This window comes from Lissotriton helveticus, chromosome 2_1 (assembly GCF_964261635.1).
Source record: "Lissotriton helveticus chromosome 2_1, aLisHel1.1, whole genome shotgun sequence".
Lineage (NCBI taxonomy): Eukaryota > Metazoa > Chordata > Amphibia > Caudata > Salamandridae > Lissotriton > Lissotriton helveticus.
This window is the reverse complement of record NC_136059.1, coordinates 1,893,777,830-1,893,800,723: the sequence shown is the minus strand read 5'-3', so window position 1 is coordinate 1,893,800,723 and position 22,894 is coordinate 1,893,777,830. Positions and strand designations below refer to the sequence as shown.

Below are 22,894 nucleotides of genomic sequence, written 5' to 3'. Positions count from 1 at the left end.
GTATCTTCCTGCTTTTACCAACTCCGCAGAATAAGGAAAATCAGCCGGATGTTGACCCAGCCGGCCCTGATCCAGGTGGTGATAGCACTTGTACTGTCCCACCTGGATTATGCCAATGCCATCTATCTGGGCCTCCCTCTTTATCTGAGTAAACGTCTCCAACTGGCTCAGAATCAGGCTGCCAGACTGATTCGTCGGCAGCCCCGTTGGCAGTCAGTTAGGCCTCGGCTAAAACAATTCCACTGGCTCCCTCTCGCTCAGCGAGTAAAATTCAAAGCAGCCTGTATGGTCTTCAAATCCCTCCATGTCCGTAGCCCTCAATTTACTAACATCCTCCTGCCCAGGTATATCCCTTCCCGCAACCTTCGGTCTGCCAATCTATATCTTCTGGTAATGCCAACATTCAAACTGCAACGCCAGGGCGGAGGCAGGTTCCCTACTCTTGCATCCGGACTTTGGAACTCCCTTCCTCTGGAGATGCGTGCCTGCACCGACCTCCTGACATTCAGGAAACAGCTTAAGACCTGGCTTTTTTCATCGGCTTAGGCACTCTCCATCTTCCATCAGAATGCTCTGTTAGTCAGCGCCATGAAGCCCCTGGGTGTCCGTGCGCTTTACAAATTACTGTTAACATAACATAACAATAAGGAGGGGGACAGGAAACGCAAAACTGCTCCTTGGTTCACCCAGACGTTGCAGTCCAAAAAAACGGAATGTAAACGCTTGGAGAGGAAATGGAGTAAGGGCTTTCATAATCAGGATAAATTGGTGTATAGGACTCACCAACGGAAATACCAAAAACTGTTGAGACAGTCTAAAGCCACTTACTATAAAACTAAAATTGACTTGGCCGAGAATACTACCAAGTAGTTACATAAAATATATAATGGATATTTCATCATTGGCCGAGACGGCCACTCCCAGCAGAGGTGACGCAGAGGAGTGTGATCGTATTTCTACCTACTTCTCTGAGAAGGTGGAGGTGATATATTCATCCTTCTCAGGGAGGGTAAGAGGCGGGGCAGACTTTGAAGAACAGAGGACAGAGTCCAAAGTAGACTCTAAACTCAATTATTTCACTGTCCCCACCCTGGAGATTCTCAAGAGGATATGCCTCGGTGTTAAATCTGGCTCACCCAGGTATCCTGCTAAGGTGATGGCGGATAGCCTGGATGTACTCGAACTTTTTATTAGACATGTGCTGGTCGTTTCGTTTAGCTTGCATACGCTGCCAGAAAACTGGAAACGCGCAATCGTCCTTCCAGTTAGGAAGAAGCCTAACATAAGCCTAGACAAGCTTGATAACCTTAGGCCAATTTCGCTTCTGCCTTTTTTGGCAAAAGTGGCGGAGAAGTTGGTGAATGGCCAACTGATGACACATGTGGAAAATTCTAGCCTCCTCCACTCGTCACAGTCTGGGTTTCGGGCATGTTATTCAACGGAAACTGCCCTCCTAAGGGCCACAGAAACCATTAGACAGGGGGCAGATGAGGGACACTCCATGGCTCTAATAATGTTAGATCTGAGCGCAGCCTTTGACACTGTAGCACATTACACCTTGCTGCAGTGTCTAAACAAAGGTGGTGTCTCGGGATCTGCTTTAAAATGGCTAAAGTCCTTTCTGACGGGACGTAGCTTTCAGGTCAGGCTGGGTGCGCACCACTCCAGAGTTTTTGAATTGCAGCAGGGGGTCCCTCAGGGCTCTGCCCTGAGCCCCACGGTGTTTAATTTATATATGGCCCCGCTCGCAGAGATAGTGCTTGGCTTTGGAGTTGGGGTCGTCTCTAGTGCGGACAACACCCAGCTGTTGATCTCCCAGTCACAGGCCCCGGAACTCGCTGCTATAGTGGTGGGGGGCAGTAGCATAAGCTGGTCTGCGGAGTGGCCGCCCTCGAGTTTGGGTCCAACCCCCGTACCATGTAACGAGGCGAAAAACATGGGGGTGTGGGTTGACCCGGCCCTCTCTTATGAAGGACATATAAGAAGGGTAACTGGCAAGTGTTTTGGAGTGCTGAAGACCCTGCGCAAAACTTTGGATCTTCTTCTGTTAGAGGCACGTAAGACTATGGTTCATGCGCTTATAACTTCACGCCTCGACTATGCCAATATTCTCTATCTTGGTGCTACGGAAAAGAGTCTCGGTCGACTACCGGTGCTGCAGAATGCCGCTGCGCGGTTGGTTCTTAATCAGCCTAGGAAGGCGGCTTAAAAAAAAGCCCTCACCGCATTGCACTGGCTACCCGTGAGGCAAAGGGTGATGTTCAAGACTCTATGCACCTGCCATCGCATCCTCAATAACGCTAGCCCTTCCTATTTGAGTGACCTGGTCATCAGCTATGTTCCACAAAGGTCTTTGAGATCTATTGGCACCGGACTTGTGGTAATCCCCAAGGTCAAGAAGGTTAGGATGGGGGGCCGCTCTTTTAGGTTCCGGGGCGCTCAGTACTGGAATAAGCTTCCTCAAAAACTCAGGCTGGAAAGCTCTGAGATCAAGTTCAGAAGGATGCAGAAAACTCACCTATTCTCCTGCAGCATGTAATGGCTCTGTGAGGAGTTCTGCCCCTCTTCATCTCACCCAGCGCGGGGACATGCCGATATGGCGTAACCATTGCGCTTTATAAATGCCTTACATTATTATTATTATTATTATTATTATTACTTTTCATGTGATCCAATTACATTTATGTGCCATACTTTTATGGGGTAGGTGTCCACTCCTTTGCCACTTGCAGATCAGGTTTTGGGGATTCTTTGCTTAATGAGTGCCCAGGCACTAGAGCATTTTGCCTGTGCCTGGGGCTAACTTCCTGTTGCAACAATATTTGATTACATTGCAACATATCTATTGGCTGTGTTTCAGTACGCGTATGATGAGAATAATAATCATGATGAGTTAACAGAATAGTTCATTTAGACATGTCTATGGAGTTATCACCATAGAGATAATTATAGTTCTCGTGAACATCAGAATTTAATTCGATAGCAGAAGTGCCGAGTATATTCTAAGAGCAGCAGGTTTAGCATATCAGCTTACATGTTATCATTATGCGATAGCCTCACAAGAGATTTACGTTTAAAGAGTGAGGAATAATAATGTTGTCAAGTAATTGTTAATCTGGATTCGGATTCCAGTTCTATCATTTGATAATCAGAAGTATGAGAAAGTACTCAAAACAAAATTTCATGTACATATTGGGGCTAATTAAGTAACAGAATTAATTTTTAAAGAGATCAATTAAAAATATTTGTTGAGTTTTGAAATTTCTTTTGTCACAGAGGACACGTGATTTTATCCCCCTGGTGTAAGGCTGTTCATGTCCAAAATGCATTAGGCATTAGGGAGTTGGTTGTTCAGAAAGAATGAATTAATCAATAAGAGAACGTTGAAAATAATGTATGATATGCTATGCAATAATCTATATTATTGCAAACGAAAACAGATGGAGTTTATAGTGGTTTCTAAAGGAAAGGAAAATAAATTAAATAATTGATTAAATGCAGAAGTCTCAGAACACCATTAAGGTAGTACACACAGGGAAGACACTACCCCCTTATTGGGGTTGTGCAATATCATATTATTGACACACTTCACCAAATTATCTGTGGGTGATACCCAATGCTGCATATGAACATTTCTAATATTGAAACAAAAAAGCAAGGACAATTCTATAGTTAAAATTCATGAATGAGAGGAGTGCAGGGGCCTCAAATCAAATTTGGATTTCACCCACCAAAGAGCCAGATCTATATTGCCTGTGGTCTGAATGTGTCATTCATCTAGAAGTCAAATTATCTTTCAGGTATATCCTTCCATAAACCCGATTTGCAACTGAAGTTCTTGGTGAGATATCAGATACAGTGTGCACACAGCAGTTGAATGCAACTTTATATTTTAATATAGCAGAACTATCTCTAATATTATGTTTTGTACATATGTGGAGCAAACAGTTTGGGACAGTGCTATGTAATTGGGACAGTTACATTTGGGTTTACATATTTACAGTTTGAGACACTGGGAAGTAAATGGTTTGTGTTGACTCCTATGATGTTTTGGTGAAGTGCAGAAGCAAGGATTGTTACCTAGTTCTCCAAGTGAAATGTCAGGAATGTAGCCACTAGTCCATATCTTAACCCTTCTCTGCTACTATTCAGATGTACATGTTTTGGATGAATGATAGTAACTCGAATGAAATTGCTATGGATGGGTAGACATGCCTAGAGGTGCAGAATTTGCACATGACTCAAGATACAGGAGTACACAAAATATGTCCTTCAGTTAGTAAAATAACATAGCACATATATTGCATTCCGCAGGAACAGAGAGAGTGGCATGGATGTCAGGGTATGAAGTAAGAATCAGAGCAAGAAGAGATACAAGTTGGCATGCCAGGTGAGGAGGAAAGACAACTGGGAGGCAATCCAGGAAGCCAGGAGACTTTGCTAGGGTAGAAGGCAAACATGGATGTGGGCAACAGCAGACAGAGCCCCCGCTCCAAACAGGAAGAACATACAGTGAGAGGCCATGAGATCAGGGGAGAGTACTCCCTTCAATGAGTGAGTGAACCAGTGATGTTACCTCACATCATACCACCACTGTTGTTAGCATGTGCATAGCATGTATTGTCTGCTTTTTCTTAACCTATCAGTGAGGCTTCAAAAGGTGCCTTTACACACTTTCTGCCAGGCTGGAATCACGTTTAAAGATCTAGAAAGAGGGTGTCTTTGGACATTCTAGGTTCTCTCTAGGGCCTGCATCCAACCTGCAGTGTGCAGCAAACCTATGCTGCACACAGCCTTTGGGATTGGCCACATGGATGGACTGGGGCAAGACATGCTCCCACTCACCACATGGAGCAAGCCCCCATGTAGAAATCTTGTGTGAAAATGTGATACGTAAGTAGTTCTATTGGTTGATGGTATTAAGGACAGGAGGTGTTTGGGTGTTTAGCATGTTTGACATTGTAACTTGTTAACAAGCAATACTTTTTGTCTTTGGTTAAGAATTCTTTCTTTACTCACTTCTAAGAGGTATTCTTTTATGCTTGCCTTTGTCTAGCATAAATCGTTTAGGATTGATAATTGTTTCTTCATTCAGCTTCCAGTTTCTGAGAAGTCAATGGTGAAAGTTCAAATTTAGATCACAAATCAAGAAAAAAATATTAAAAAAATTATTTTTCTTGAGAGAGCTCATTGCTATCTTTGGTTAGTCTCCTCTGTCTACTAAGATCTACTTGATATCTATGAGTTATCGAGTCTATGTGTACATTGGATGATGTAGTAAGTGTATTGAGTATCAATTTAATACCCTGGATGCTGGAGGTGGATACCATATTGATTGAGTGTTTTTATTGTCAATGATTTAACCTTATTTTTAGGTGGTGAAACTATTCAATAAACCGATGATACATCCCTTTTCAGAAATCAACGAGGCCGGTACACATAGGTTTACACTGAATTGTCCATTACTTGATTAGTGGTCTAGTCTTAAATTGGATAGTGATGTAAGGGTCGGGTTCTCCCTAAATGGAAAGGAAGCAGCTTGAAAAATGACTGAATATAAAAATGTTTTTGTTTTGTGGTGTATATTTAATTGACTATTAAGTGAAGTGGTATAGCCTTTGTGGTGATAGTGGCTTATGGCCACGGGTATTATTAGGTCATGGAGTACTTTTATGTAAACACAGAAGTGGCATCAGGCAACCTGAAATTTACACTTGAAGTCATAAGGACAGACTAAACATAGGCTAGAGTTCCAGTCAATCACTACACTACTTTAAATAGGGGATCTAAGGGAACCATTTTAAAGACCAGCACTGATTTAATCCCCAATCACAACACTATGACAAACCAAAAGAATACGCAGGTCTAGCTCAGCTACAACAAGTTTGAGAGCACATACATTATAAGTTAATACATCCCTCCTAGTTTTGAGGGGAGTCCTCTAAAGAGGACAGAATTCCATCATCCACCGAAGTGGCATGCTTCATCATCCGGGCTCACCTCTTGGTTGCAAAAGCTAGTGCAACCAAGGACTACAACCCCCTCCCTGGGAGGGAGGAGCTCAGGGATGTTTTCAGTGATCACAACTAGGATCTCCTAGAATCCACTAGAGCCGAAGCAATATAGATATTGTTTTGGGTGATGGTTGCAGTGCGTGTGGTGATAAAGTGAAAAAGTGATTTAAAATTGGCTACCTGGAAGAAAAAGAACTTTAATATGTTCTATCCTGGTGTCAAATATAAAACCAGTGCGTGTGCAGCATAGAGCAAATAGCTGCATCAGTCCAAAAAAACAGGTCTACATGTTTCAGCCACGTTGATCAAGATTTGATCTCGGCCTTCCTCAGGACCTAGATATTTATCGCTACTGCAAACATTTTGTGTAAAAAATAAGTGTCCAATGATTCAATATATGTGGTTGGATTCCAAACAACCTACATGATCCTGTGCTTTCAAGATTTGAATAGATGTCACAGGGAAAATATACGACACCTGTGAAGAAAAACAAACACACGCTGACATCAAACCATGACACAGTGGGATCTAAAACAATTAAATTAAAAACTTGTACTGTGATAATGTGCCCTTCAGTGACATCATATTGACATCGCTAGATATTAATGTATATATCACATACCTATTAGTGTATGCCATTAACAAATAGTAAAATAATATATTTATGCTTACCTGCCAATGTACGGGTGCACTCCTCACCTCACCTGGCAACAGCTCAGGATTGAGTGTTAATTCTGTAGGTCAGTTTGTCAGTTCCTGTTTATAAACAATGTTTGTTTTAATTAATTGGTTTACAAATAAAAACTTTATAAAAATTATTGCAAAAATTATATTGACATATATATTAACATTAAAATGATCATTTTGAGTAATATTTTGAGAATTGCAAATTTATATTAGTCTATAATTTTGTGAACAGTTTATGACACATGGATGCCATTTTTATGCATAGAGGAACTTGGAAAGGGCAATATAGGACCCTATTACATGTTGTCAATTATAGATATTTTATGTTTATGTTGTTAGCTTGAAAACGCTGTTTTCTTTAAATAGCAGCAAAACGTGGCACTCATTGCAGTTAAAATGCTGTGGTTTACTTAATTTGCTACCTAATTTGCTGCATATTTTGCAAAATGTACAGATTTTATGAAACATATATTTTTTAGCTAAAATTTATGAAAATTATGTTGCCAGAGAAAGTGCTGATCAATTTGCATTTTTGAAGCATAATTAAGAAAACCTTGCTGCGGTTTTGTGACCTACTTGCAGCCTAACATATCCCAAACAGTACCTGAACTCTGCATAATCGTTTGAGGCTGTCATTACGATGATGAAACCCATATTTCACAGAGAACCAAAACGTTTCCTATATTTCAAGGTTCAGTGTGAAATGTGAATTTTATACTACTGCATTTTGTGCAATAAAGGGACACAAGCAGATAACACACACACACACACACATATATATATATATATATATATATATATATATATATATATATATATATATATATATATATATATATATATATATATATATATATTCATGAGCACAAGTATAATTTTCCTTTCTGTCTATTCAAAACAATTCAATAAAACTTGGTTCTGTATTGTCACCTGCGAAAAAAGCATTTTTTGCCGGATTAACTATTTATGAAAAATGCGATAATGTGCTTTTCATGTGTGCACAGCACACGTTCTAGTAGAAAGACGCCCCCCCAACAGCGAAGCTCCTTCTTATGGTTTTGAATCTTCTGAGTTTCCATTGGCACTAAGACAAAATTTTGCGTAATGTTAACCACAGCTTCCACAATGTGATCGTTGTTCATGACAACAGGGCTCGCCCAGTGCTTCTTTCACCTGTTCAGCTTTGGCTGGAGTCGCCAACTTTTTCATCGTGGTAAGAAACCAGATCAGGTTCAGCAACTTACAGCAATGAAACTGGAACAGCACCAGCAAATATGAACAAAAGAAAATTAGTTTCAAACTTGAAAAAATGGGAATATTTCCAAAACATAGGCATAGCGCAACTGAGAAATTCCTGCCTTCTTTTGAGAAAATAATTCGACTTGGAATATTCAATCTTCTTTCTCAAACTAGCAATAAATACTGAAACCACACTCTTTCCAAACACATAATTGCTGCCTCAACAATAGAAATACAGTTGAAGCTAGATTTATGACGAAAAGGCCGTTTAAAGTTTAGTTTAGAACTGCGAGATGTAAAGCAGCGTATTTTTTTAATAATGGCTCGCTACACCTGCAAATATTGCGCCCTGTGGGGTAGTTTACAAAAAACTGATCACTAATGAGTAGGTCCTGTTTTCACAAGTGCCAGAGTTTATAAACTGACTAAGCTTCCATAAAGCGTTTTGGTTGCCTTTTGCTCCTGGTCAGAGAGTAATGTCATTGTAAGTGTAGTTCCTATATGCCCAATAGGCTCTGCGCATTGGAATAACAAATACTATAGTTTAGACGTAGGACTGAAGTTGACTAGGTCTCTATCATATATATTAGACTTAATTGTGAGTGCCAGCTAGCTCAGAGGTCACTAAAAACTTTCTCGAATTCACAAGAAGGGATTAGTTTCTGATAACCGCATAAACATGACAACTTTGTTTCCCAAGAGTAAGAAATCAATCTCTAGAGTCGCGGAAACAATAGATAGCTATTTTACTCAGTCAATCGTGAATGCTTCGTTTCACCAGAGGTGCTGAGAAAATAGAGAGACGGGTGTTTTCAATAAAAAGCATTTATTGAACAGTCTTCTTTCTCAAGCATAAGAAATGTACTACTACAATCGTAATACTGATAATAAAGTACAGGGTATATAATACAAACAGGTGCTTCTAAAATACGCCTACCCCGGTGTACCTGACCTAAGCCTAGCACAAGGGAAGAAGTAAGTGAGGAGTAGTTTAAGTTTAGTATTTTCTGCCAAGAATCTAATCAAGAATTCTCTAAGGGTCTAATCAGCTCCGTGCCTTGGTTTAGAATGAAGGAGGTCTTGTATCTCTCTCTCAGGACTCGATTTCCCAGCAACCTGCAAGGGTAGCTTGGAAACACTGGAGCTGGATTTCTCGGCAGGAGAAAAGACAGAGTCTCTCAGTGCGTCAGCTGGAGGGTCGGCTTCCTTTGGCACTTGCTGCTGCAGGGCGTCGAGCAAGTAGTTAGTCGATCTGCTTCAAACCACCGTGTGTTGGTCTGGGCAAATCTAGGCATATTTATACTTTGAAGGTGCCGAGTTTGACGTGTGATTGGACTTAATAACGTCAACAAAGACTCAGTTCTTTGAAAACTCCATGATTTCCCAGATAAATTAGTATTCAGGCAAGGGGATGTCCCTAGCTGCTGAAGGCAGGTTTTTCTAAGAAATCGTTGTTGATTCTTGGAACGTAGTGGAAGTAGCCATGCCGTATTTGCACTGCATAGGCTCAGTCTAAATATGGTAATGATTGCTATGCCTATATAAGGATTGGATAATGTATACCTATATAAGGGTCCTACATTCATTTACAACACCCACTCCACGATTTTAAGTTCAATAAAACTAAACGTATAAGCACTGAACATATCTAAAGCTAATGTTAACAATCCCACCCATAATACAAAATACAATTTGCATTTGGAAAAGGCTTGTTGAAATGTAACGAGCATAGACTTGTATGTACAAACAGTTCTCTATAGACATGAAGCCTAGTGTGGGGAATTTATTCTGTCATTTATACATTTATACAGTATAAAATTAAATTCATGAAATGTCTCTGAAGTTTACAGAAAATATTTCGAGAGCATCCCATAGCATAATATTTTGCTTATGATTATCCGGTCAAATATTGTCATTCGGGAAGTTTTCAAAAGAAATCTTGTTCTCTAAGAATAGTTCTACTTTAAGCAGATTACTCTGTGCCAAGAGGTTCCATTTTGGAAAAAGTTCGAATTTTTATCGCATAAAAGTTCTCAAGTTAGATGGTTTGTTTTTAAACAATGATGGCCGAATTTCAGAGTTCAGGGAACGCTGAATCAAAAGCTATTCTCGGTGTCAGGAGAAAACATCAGATCGTCTAGGCTGGCAAAGAAACCGTCCACCATAGTAGGTGAAAGTGGAACCACTTCAGTTAACAAATCAAATGTGCATAGATGGGGATCATTGCTGTCAGCGTTTGATGCATTAGCAATGTCTGCAGTAAGCGGTGCCTGTGTGCCTGTAGTTTCTCGTATCTCACCCTCAGTTAGACTTGCCGGTGAGACCTCAATGAATACCGTCATCAGAATTGGCAGCCGTTGGGGGCAACGCGATGCATGAGTCGTTACCGGACCTAGCAAGGCATCAACATCCGATGGCAGCACTGATGGAAGTGTAAGACAAATGTCCAACACGCATTCTTCTCCGCAAAGCAGGCATTGTAGAACAGGTACTATGCAATCTTGCCAGATTGGTCTGTACGATAGAAACCAGGTTGTGTTCATATCTCTTAAACGAGCCAGGCCAAGAATCTGTGTAATCCTCTACCTTTTGTGTGCTGCCGTTTCTGCCGCCATTCCCGCCTGAAATCTCCTGCGCCCTGACACCCGCAGGACCCGCGCCACACCACCCGGTCTCCTCCTGCCGCCGCAGCTCATCTCCTGTAGAGCTCAGCCGCAGTGGGGGGGGGGGACCCGAGGAGGACTTCAAATACCGGCAGCCTTTGTGGCCGGTACCCGGAAGCCACCATCAGTAAATCCGCACCAGGAGGCGCATAAAATCTGTGCACACCCCCGGTGGAGCGGGGGTTTCTACCTTTTGTGTGCTGCCATTTCTGCCGCCATTCCCGCCTGCTATCTCCTGCGCCCTGACACCCCCTGGACCCGTGCCACAGCAGCCGGTCTCTTCCTGCCGCCACAGCTCATCTCCTGTAGAGCTCAGCTGCAGTGGGGGGGGACCCGAGGAGGACTTCAAATACCGGCAGCCTTTGCAGCCGGAACCCGGAAGCCGCCATCAGTAAATCCGCGCCAGGAGGCGCATAAAATCTGCACCCCCCCCCGTGTCGCAGGACCGCGCGTGGGCCAAGCCCGGGTTAAGCCAGGGCCAAGGGCGTGCCTGTTACAGCCCGGAAGAGGACGGGACGGGGCCGGTCCCTAACATCTTCATTGCAGCTCCTTGGATGGGGGGTTAGTGAGGAGTTAAACACCCTTCGTTATCTGCTGGCCCTGTCACCACATTTTGTTTGTTATTGTTAAGTGGATCTAAATCTCACTAAGGGTGTAGTTTTTACTCGGCACTGCCCAGAACTACAATATTGCTTCCCCTATTCGTAGGAAAAGCAGGAAATCAATGACTGGGGGCTCAATAGTAGGTACTCTGGACCAGTTTTTGGTTAGAGCATCTTCGATCTTAGCTCATGAGATCGCCCAGATGGAAAAAAAGGCTATCTGCAGACTTTAATCTGGAAAAGCGTTCCTCTCTCGGCGCCATAGCAAAAGCAAAATCACCATTGCAACCTAGGGCTGTAGTCTTGAGCGAGGCAAGCTGCGATAGTGTGATTGAAGGACCCGGAGTACAGGCAGTAACCCATTCTTGTGCTCACGCAACGCACAACACAAGCTTGGGGGATAGGCATGCAGCAATTCCCATTGAGACAGCGGCTCCTTGTGTCAACACCAGGTCTGCATGTAGTGCCAAAAGTGTGATGCAAGTGTGCCAAAGCCCGGCGAGTCAAAAATCGAAAAGGAAGCGTGGAGTTGGAAATGACAAAGGAAAGAGTGCTAAAAATAGGAAAATTAGTATTGATACCAGGAATCCTACCTCAACAGTGCTCGTGAGCTCGGAAGGAGGTCACCTTATAAACCACGCGAATTCCCAGCCCATAAGTTTATGTGAAGATGCGCCGGCTGATTTGGGGCCGTTTTTTTCGACTAAATTGGAATCCATCTTCAAAAAAACGTGTCTCCCAATATATGATAGGCTTGACTTGATTGAAAATCGGCTGACGTGTCTTGAATTGTCATTTGCTGCGGTTCAGACACGGTCTGTATCCCGGGCAAATGGTTTGATTATTACTGTTCCTACTCAGCCTGGGCATATATCCTTGACTGAAACTGGCCTTCGGAGCGGTAAGGAGAACTGCGATAAACTTAAGGCTCCTACAGCTGTTACTGTTACATCACATATTCCCACCTTGAAAGTTGGTCTTGTGTCTAGCGAAAAGGTTTTGAATGTTGATCCCCCAAATGTGATGACAAGGGATGGCGGGACTGGGAGGAGGCAATGTATCACACACTGTACAATGAAAATTGGACACTCCTCATGCCCTATTGGGAAAGAGCTTACCATGTATTGATCTCCCGCCAGAATCCATCCCTTATGTGGTGGTACTGGCGGGGGTCCCCCCCCTTAGCCAGGGTAAAAGGGAGGAGTACAGGGATTTAAAGAATAAGTGTATATACTGGCTTAATTACCATTGTCCTTTGCCACCGGGGGTTTCAGCTGAAATTCTCTTTGCGAGGCGTGTTGACTGGGTGGGTCCCCAAAGAAAGGCTATAGAGGGAGATTGTATCATTATTAATTTCAGAGATAGAAAGGCAGCAGAACACATCTGTGATTGGCCTATGGTAGGCCCAGTGTCTACAATACACTCCCTACCCCTCACCTACTTTTATCAAGCCCTCCAGCAGCCCTCTAGAATCATGCGATCAGTAAGGGATGTAGCAAGTTGGGATTATATTGAAGAAGGCAGAAGGCCGTATTATAGAACTGATAGGGCGTCAGGGCTGGAAGACGTGATTGACAATCAATGTCGCCCAAAGGTGGGGTGTGTCATTCAGTACTTAAAAATGACAATGTACCTAAGGGAAGTGGCTTATTTGGAGCATATGACAGGGGTGATGTTGATTTATCTCTAGAAAATCCCCCCATTTTGGAATCTTCTTTACGAAATAGGAGTGTAGTTTTACCATGCGCTGTGCTACCCCTAAGTTCCACTAGCATGGAGATTTCAGCCCAAAATTCTTCGTTTGGTGCTGCTGGTTTAGATGAGCCAAGTGCACTGTCGGGTAGGCTGGACACTACTGGGGGCATGGTTAATGTAAAGGAAACCTTGTCATTGATCTCTTGGAATCTAGCAGGCATGGGTCAAATATTAGTCTCACCGGAGTGGTCGGACTTTATTGAAAAATTCGACATCTGTCTCTTTCAGGAGACATGGCTAGTAGACCCTGTGTTTCGTCCAGGATATCTTAACTTTTATGTCCCCGCAATTAAGAAAGATAGGGGCTGACCAGCAGGGGGACTCATAATATGGATTAGACAGAAACTAGGCTGCATTACTCATCAGCGTTTTGTAGATAATATTGATATCCTGGTAGTAAGACTTCTTATCCCCACAGGCACGTTCTTAGATATTTTCAATTTTTATGCCCGAGGTCTTCCAGGGGGGAAAAAATCGAAAGTCATATCGGTACTAGAAGGGCTACTTGATGCCATTCCCACTAACACTTTACCCCTCGTAGCGGGGGATTTTAATGTAACTTTTGAGCCCCTCGGGTATGATGATGAATATTTCACGGACGAGGAGGACTCTAGATGGGGTATTCCCACTTTGGCGATAAAATCCGTAAAAAAATGGACAGAGGCGGCCATTCAGTTGAAAGGATTGTGTGTGGGAAACCACCTGAGGGCAGCCAATGGACGTACCCCATTAGATAGAACAGGTACTAGTACCTTTGACAATGGGTTCAGGTCTAGTCGTATTGATTATCTTCTCATCCACGTAAGGTTGTGGCCTTGCCTTATAGACATGGTGGTAGTAAACCGCATAGAGAGTGACCACAACCCACTTAGTGCTATCCTTAGCCTCTCCTTAGCAACGGGCACAAAACCGGTCAAGAATATAATAGTGCCTGACCTTGTTTTAGCTAATGACATGCGCCATTTAAAATGGAGTTGAATTGTTGAGCATCCCGAAATCTTGGCCATAATACATGAAGATGTAAGTAGTGCATTGGCTGTGCTGGGGACAAACATTACTAGTATGGATTGCTGTTTTCCCATAACTGAAGTCCATACTAAATTGTTTGAGCGTTTAAAAACTCACTTTTGTAAGCGCGGCCCAAGGAAGACTGCAAGGGGCAAGAGACCTGAGGGATGGTATAATGTCGCATGTCGAAAAGCTCGGGCTAGCCTTGGCAGAGCACTAAAACTGAAAGTTATAAGTAAAGTAAGAGCTGCCCGGGCTAGTTACAGGAAAACCAGATGGAGGCTAAGAAGCGATGGGACGATGAGAAATGGAGGGAACTCAAGGATGCTTGGGTAGCCAAGATTTCCAAGCATTTTTGGGACATATACAAGTGGGATTGAGGAGGCTGCCCAGACCGCCCCCAGAATAATGTGGCTCAACATGCGTGGGTTGACTTTTTCAAACCTCAGTATACCAAGTCCATTGATGATGAGTTTTGTGAACCGCCCCCACATATTTATTATGTTGGAGTGATTTTCACACCAGAAGATGTTGACAGGGCTATAGATGGAGTATCCGGTGGTAGAGCGCCAGGCATGGATAGCATACCATCAGATGTCTTCCTAAATGATAGGCAAACCTGGCGTTTATACATTGCACACATTGCAAACGCAATTGCGTGGGGTGCAGTTGTTCTGCAATCCTGGAAGGGGGCGGAAATTGTACTGGTATTTAAAAAGGGCGACAAATCAGTGGCAGGCAATTACAGGCCGATAAGCCTGATCGACTCTGTTCAGAAGATCGTGGGCAGACTGGTTCTGGCCAAGATTCAAGACTGGATGGAGGATAACAATATTTTGAGCCCAATGCAGGCGGGCTTTCGCCGCTTGACCAGTACAATTGATCAAGTTTTTCGCTTTGTCAATTTGTACTGGAGGACAGTCTTATTAGGAAAAGGGGCCCTCTATGGTGTATTTGTTGATCTTAGGGCCGCCTTTGATCTGGTTCCTCGCAACAGATTATGGCAAGTGCTGAGCAAAATGGGGATGGCCCCAGAGCTGCTGACCCTAATCGTCCGTTTACATGAGGGAAATTATGCCCGGGTGCGGTGGGGGGTGCAGGGCGAGGCTACAGATACCTTCCCTGTTGACAGAGGCGTGTGACAGGGCTGTGTTATGGCACCTACACTGTTCTCACTCTTTGTCAACGGGGTGGTTGATTTCCTGTCTCGGACCCCCTCGGACGCTCCGGTGCTGGCAGGAATACACATCCCAATCCTTATGTTTGCGGACGATACTCTAATAATATCAAAGACTCCAAGCGGTCTTCAAAAAGCGCTCCATCGTTTTGAAGAAATCTGCATTTTGCGTGGTTTAGAAATAAACACAGAGAAAACCAAATTCATGTCCTTCAAAGAGCATGGGTCATTCAGGTGTAAGATTTTTATGAACAATTTGCCCCTGGAAAAAAGTTGATTCTTTCACGTACTTAGGTGTTACTTTACAGAACAATATGCGGTGGAACTGCCAAATCGATCGGGCTGTTCTGACCCACAAACGCCAAGCAGGAATTCTTCTAACAAAGTTTCAGACCTCCCTGACTATAACAATTAGCCCTGTTTTAAATATCTACGGGATGAAGGTCCTAAGTTTTGCCCTATATGGAGCTGAGCTCTGGGGGTTTGAAAATTTGAAGTCCCTGACCCTCCTGGAGAACGCTTTCCTATGCAAGGTCACAAGTCTCCCACAGAGTACCCCACTATTACCCTTATTGATGGATCTTGGTAAAAAGCCCGTCTTGTTCTTAGCTAACCTTCGTCCCTTGCTGTACTGGCGCAGGTTATGGTGCACAGTGGAACTTGCACATTACGCTAGGGGTCTCATGGATGTTATCAAAGCTGACTCATTCCATAAAATCAAATGGTTAAAGGAGATTTGATCACTCCTAGGAAACCTTGGGATGTTAGAGCTTTGGGATGACCCTGTTAGCGCAGTTTTTCCCCCTAAAGAAACCCTGAAAGTAAGGTATTGGGAATTGGTATTTTCATCTATAAGTTCTCATGGAATTTCCGCCCACCTTACTGGCCAGTTTCTCGAGTTCAAGTGCAGCCCAGGGCTGGAGAAATACTGGGACTTGATCGAGAAACCATACGACCGCAAGTTGTATTTTCAGTTGAGAGTGGGTGCGCTCCCAACTCGGGAATACACTTCCAAATGGGTGGGTTTTGTAAATGAGAGGTGCATTAATTGCCAAGAACAATGTGAGACATGGGCCATATATTATTTTTTTGCCCCCTCTATAATGTACCTCGTAAAGTGTGGATAAAACCAGTATGTAGATTGTTGTGCACTAGAAGGTATGCCGATGCATGCGCATCTTGTGTACAGATTCTTCCCTATTTGTATTGCTGTTGCAAAGTTTTTAAGTTGGGCATGGCATATTCGTCTGAAAAAACTAGGTTTAAGGACACGGGAGTGATAGTTGATATTGATATCAATTTAAGTATAGATGAATATGCTTCCTCTATATCTGTTTTGGCCTTTTGTAACATACGAGTGGTTATAACTATAATATGAATTGGAAAATGAAATTTTGGATTAGTTCTTTTAGCCTTGATTTTATTCAAACATGGAAGTTTTAATTGTTCGATGGTTATTAATTGGTTTAATTGTATCTTAAATATTTATTGGATGATTTTAAACAATTACCTGTATATGTACTTTTATGACTTAACTGTCGAATAAAGTTAAAGCAATTGGTAATTCTCTTACGATACCTCATGGCAAGGAGGGTTCCTTCCATTATAGTCTGGGTATCGTCGGTGACCGGACTTGCCATATCGGAGCAGAAGGAATAAAATAGAATTCCTGCTACGAGTCCCAAGATGAGAGGCAGGCCGCCGAACACAGAGTGCACGAAATTTGGAAAAATGCAGAGGACTACTTCAAATGGTGTTAACAGTCCCGAAAAAATCGTCTTAAATACATGTGCGTTGCAGCTGGTATCAGACATGTTTAAGATTTGACTTAACATTTCTGCGAAATGTACTGGGCAGTTTGTTGATAATAATGCATGTAGCATACGTTTCTCTAGACGAGGTCAGTGGCACATTTTTTTTGCAAAAGAATGACTTTCATTCTGCTTAAAGTATCAATTCGTATAGAAGAGATATTCAGTGAAGGCCATAATTCCGTCTCCCTGTCTGTCTTTCTCTTTGGATACAATACTTGCATACAACAAGTGACCCTGGATGACACACTAATGAGATAAGTGTTTCCTTGCAACATGCCACAACAGCTGTGGTCATTGAGCATAACGTAGCTGCCATTGGATAGCTGCCTGAAAATTGGTTCTATCACTGTGGAGGGAGTACCGTGCAGGTGGAAAGCAGAACCGTCACAGGCTCCGTGTAAATTAATACCTTGGCACAAAAGTGTACCGCTTAGTGAGTTTTTACAGTTTTTACCACTAAGGAATACCTCCTTTCCCTTATTCCAACATTTGTGTGTGTATGGTAAAGTCCAGGGCGACTTAATGTATTCTTTACCCAACCTTTCATACAGGCCCACTGGTCTATGCTGTAGACAATACTCAAATTGGTAAATCGTCACTGGAATCGTAATGGTGCCATGTATTATCCATTCAATGACAGGCTTCTCAGAAACTGTCAATGGTAATCTTTCCAGTTTTAGGTCTCGCCTGTCGATGCGCATGCGCATCGAGCAAGCGAGACTATAGGGGCTCATCGACTCTTTATCTAACTTGCAAGGAATCGTGGCGATTCCTTGCAGTGCCCGTGACTTTTAAGCTCAATGCGCATGTGCATTGAGCTTAAAAGCGCGTGCACAGCCGCCCGCATTCCTCCGACACCTTTGAAGTGAAGCTTAGCTTCACTTCAAAGGCCCGGCTTCTTCACACCCACATGCCGCTCTGCCCCGCTCCGCCCCCTCCCCTGAGTCATCCTGCCTGCCCTCGACGTTCCCCCCGCCCCCTCCCGCCACGCAATGCCGAGAGCTTGTTTGTGTAACTGTCACCATCACAATCACCACGACCTACTGAGGCCCAATAGAAGACAAATACCCTCATGCAATATATTTCTTCCCATAGATGCAGCGTATTTACGTAAGCAATCTCCTGATTACTGGCGTCTTTTGCTTTTTTTCTTGCGGCCACGTTTAAAGCATATTTGCTGCCGCATCGAATGTATACTCGCGGCCGCGTTTCATGTTTAATTGCGGCCGCGTTTAGTGTTAAGTCTCGTGGCCGGCGTTTGATGTTTAATTGCGGCCGCGTTTAATGTGAAGTCTCGCGCCGCATTCATTGTTTATATTTCTCTTTTTTTCAGCACTATTTTCTATCTTTGCCTTCTTATTGTATTACTTTTCTGCTTCTCACTGGGTCAAAGTTTAGTGACGAGAAACAAGTTTACAGACATGGGAGCCGGCGTTCACTACCTGCACATACAGAACTGCTCCGTGTGCATACTGTGTAATATATTAACTGCCGCGTTTAGTGTTAAGTCTCGTGGCCGGCGTTTGATGTTTAATTGCGGCCGCGTTTAATGTTAAGTCTCGCGCCGCATTCATTGTTTATATTTCTCTTTTTTTCAGCACTATTTTCTATCTTTGCCTTCTTATTGTCTTACTTTTCTGCTTCTCACTGGGTCAAAGTTTAGTGACGAGAAACAAGTTTACAGACATGGGAGCCAGCGTTCATTACCTGCACATACAGAACTGCTCCGTGTGCATACTGTGTAATATATTAACTCAGAACTTAAAGTGCTAAGGAAAACCGAACGGTGAACAATACCTACGAACGCTATAGAACACCTAAGCATTTGAGAGTCAGGGGAATAAATGGCAAGACTGCATTTAGAAGGGATAGCACTGCTCCGATGCTTTTAATGAGAGAGTACTGACACATCTCAGTACCAAATAGGTACTCTGTAACAAGGAGTACCTGTACTTCAAAATTTCGATTTCAATCACTGGGCACCACATTTTATTGTAAACCTTGTACTTCCCCTCACCCCGGCCTTCAAACATCGTTTCATAGCGTAGAAACCTCTTCAGCTAGTTAACTGAACAACTCATAACTTCTGGTCCATACCCTTCCCAAGAGAAAAACAAACACTAGATTCCAGTGTGCTCAATGATCCCTCGAAGACTTCCCTGAGTGCTCCCTCGTTTATTCTTTAGCAGAATATCTGTAGCAGGTCCCCGTCTGGTAGGATCGTAGTACCTATGGCTCACACTCACCCTCACTCACCCTCACCCTCACCCTCACCCTTACTCACCCTCACTCACCCTCACCCTCACTCTCACTCACCCTCAACCCCTCACCCTCACTCACCCTCACCCACCCTCACTCACCCTCACTCACCCTCAACCCCTCACCCTCACACAGTGGAATAGGTCTCGGAGCATTTGAGTTAGAGCTTTTAGAAATGTTTATGTTTTTTTTTTTTAATTCTTTAGCATTGGCTACAGGAAACAAAAATGCTAAAGATTTACAAAAAAACCCATAAACAATTCTAAAAGCACTAACTCTAATGCTGCGAGACCTATTGCATTTCCAATGCTTGTTTCAATACTCAGCACCATATAGTCTTCTCCTTTTTGTGCCAAAGATATTTGTTTATCTGTAAGTTTAAATACAGCAAACAATTACGTTGTGTTGATTAGACGCCATGGCACGTAGCCTGAACGAAGATTTTGTAACGTCCAGCCTAGCTGCATTATAGAACGTAATTGAGACTGGCCATGTTGTAACATTAGCAAATCCTGCTCTGTTATGTCAATTGCAGATGATACAATGATGTCCAAAGAATATATTCTGGAGGACAGAGTCGTTAACCCATTGTCCACTACAGAGAGAACTTTCTCTAAATTAATACGATCAATTTCTCGTATTCTTTCTGCAGTTTCCATTTGCGTTATTTTCCAAGCTTCGTTGTACGCAGCATATATACCGGCGTATATGAAAAGTTTTTGACGTGGTTTGCGAGGCCCCATTAAGAAATCTCGCAAATCATTGCCTTCTTTAAGTAAAGATAAGTGTTGCTTGATTTCCGGAAGTGTGGATGTCATTAGCCACTCGAGGCATAGTTTTCCTACACTGTATGTTGTTACTATCCCTGGATGTTGTCTCTGGGAATATCTTGGATCTGGCCTGTTCATTTTGAACCCCTGTGTTTTTTCCAGGAATCTATCATGACAGTTATTAGTGTCTGTGGGCCAGATTAACCATTTTTTCCAATCAGGATTAGTTCTATTTTCAAATATAGGGTACGTCTACCTCCTCTTCTGTAGTATCATCACTGTCAGATGTGGGTTTAGGTATAGACGGTTTATTTAAATCTTATATCTTAGCCAGGGCAAGACAAGAAGTTTGCTGAATAGTGTCATTTAAAAACATTATTTGTTCTGGTATAATGTAGGCTCTGAACATGGCTTCTAAACCTTGCACCTGCCAGTCTTTTGTGCCCAGACAGTTTTTGTCTCAATGTTGTCTTTCCAGAAGTCAAAACCTAATGTAGACAACTGAGCATAAAAGTTTTCAGAATAAATGTGTTTAGTACTGGTCAACATTGTTTTCATGCCTGTCTTATTTATATTTTTGAAATAAAACGTTTCTGGATTTGTAACATTAAACCCTATGAAGTATGGAAACTTTTCATAGAACGTTTTTGAGCTGCCCTTTGGCGGCGTTGGACAATGTTCCCATTGATTATATGTAAAAACATTCCTAGGGCTTGCAGATTTATGCAAATAATGGTGACCATAATGATTAAAACAATATATTTGTTCATAATCTGATGAACCTTGTAAGTATTCATGTTCAGTAAATTTAGCTGACATCTCTAAATCTGACATCATATTAATAATAGTCTCAAAGTCCCAATCATCAGAAAATGTGCTTGGTGATACAAAGGGCCATATGTATCAAGCCGTTTTTGAATTGCAAAGGCCGAAATTCGCAGAATTTTGGCCTTTGCGACTCGCAAACTGCCGTTTTGCATGTTTTGGGATGTATGAAACATTCCCAAAATAAGGAATTGCAAAGTAGTGCGATTCCTTATTTTGCCATAGCATTTAGGGAATCGCAATTTTGCGATTCCTTAAATGCTATGTGTTATAATGAAGAAAGATGCGATGTCCAGACGTGTAGAATAGGATCATAGCTTTATTAGATGTTAGTCAGATCCATTGTAATGCCCCACCAGGAGCAGGCTCTCCACAGCTCAGCCCTTCCACACTAACTGACATACTCTTCTAAACCAAACACTATCAACATTCCATTTGACATCATCAGTGGTTGAGCAGCAGGGAGAGAACTTCTGCAGGGAGGGTGTATTAAGTAAAAGTACATTATAACACATCCCCCTTTCATAATGATAGAAAACAAATAACACATGTGAAGATGGTAAAATACATGTTCCTACAAAAGAGGATGTAATAATAAGAAAGAGGATGTAATAATAAGAAAAATTATACATCATCTCTATATTAAAAATGATCATAACAACAAATGTATGAAAGTTGCCAAACATACATATGAGGACAAAGGAAAATGGATGAGAACTCAGTTGCTACACCCATCTCCCTTTCATAATGATCACAAACAAAAGAAAGCTAGTTAAATAAAAATATACATCAAAACCAGTGGAAACTATCCACAAAACCTACGTCCCAAACTACGGGCACAATATGAGTAGCCAAATGCACCACAAACTAAGGCACAAACCAAGGAAAGAACCAGGTCTACCCAAAAGAAATGGAATAAGACACAACCCAAGCTAAGAAAGGGTAATAAAACCTCCCAAACACTCTAAAAACCAATATGGGTATCCCTTAACCCAAAGCAAACATATCCTGGTTTGCTTAAACCCAAAGCAAATATATTAAGAGAAAATCGAAACCCAAAATGCACAACCAAAATGCACAGTCAAAAACATAAAACAAATCCAGGGTATCCCTTAACCCAAAGCAAACATATTATAGGCCTGCTTAAAACCAAAGTAATTATATCGTAAAAATCTCCAAACTCAACGTACACAACCACAATGCACAGCCCAAACACCTACTTGGAGCATTAACCATATACAGGGTAAAAACAAAACCAAATGGAAGAAGTTACACAAGAGGTAAACTTTCCACGTCCATATCAAAGGTAACTCTCTACGTGTGTACCCGTCACACACAATCTATGTAGCGTATAAACATACTATAAAGCACACCAAAACTTAGGGTATCCCTTAACCCACATGTGTAGCCATCACACATAACATGCATACATACATAATGCAGGGCAACCCAAAAACCTATGGCAACCTCAAAAATTTAGGGTAATCTTTACTCCACAAGACACTTTCGCTAAACTAAGGATAAGTCTAAACTTATGGCAGACTCACAAAAACTATTATCACAACATACGCAACACAACAAAGTCAATTTTGGAATAACTACCAACCTCCAAAATTATATATGTCCAACATTAAATAAAACCATATTAAAAGATAATTTCTCTGTTGTACATGCCATTTTCGAACCATGTATGCAAGACACCCTTTTTTGCATGAGGTGAATAGAAAAAGAATATTCAATATTAATATTTAAACGTTCTAGAAGAAAATAAAAGGCTAAAACAAAAATGTTGTTACTGTGGTCTTAAAAGTATACAACAGGATGGCTTGTCTGTTTCTCAAATTGTCTCAGCCGAGGTCATCAAAATCCCATGACGTAATGTAATAAAAACTGGTGCTCGATCTATGCTCCCGAGTATGGCAAGACATTATGCAGACAATATACCTTCAAGTAGAGTGTTTTCAACAAGTTCATAACGCGATAAGTAACTTGTTGCTGCCATATTCGTAGGGAAATGCTGCCAATGTTCTTTGCAAACCGCCGATATTCTATGCAGCTCAAACGTTTCACTCAGACTCTCA

General features: G+C 42.2%; 1 long non-coding RNA gene across 1 annotated transcript in view; it reads right to left on the bottom strand.

Annotated features, from left to right (window-relative positions):
- Positions 1-22,894, bottom strand: part of LOC144818924 (uncharacterized) — a 43,233-nt gene extending 20,339 nt beyond the window's left edge. The window contains exons 1-2 of the long non-coding RNA XR_013607177.1: positions 22,758-22,894; positions 6,687-6,770 (exon numbers count right to left, since the gene is read on the bottom strand). This is a non-coding gene — a long non-coding RNA (uncharacterized LOC144818924). The remainder of the gene's footprint in view (positions 1-6,686; positions 6,771-22,757) is intronic.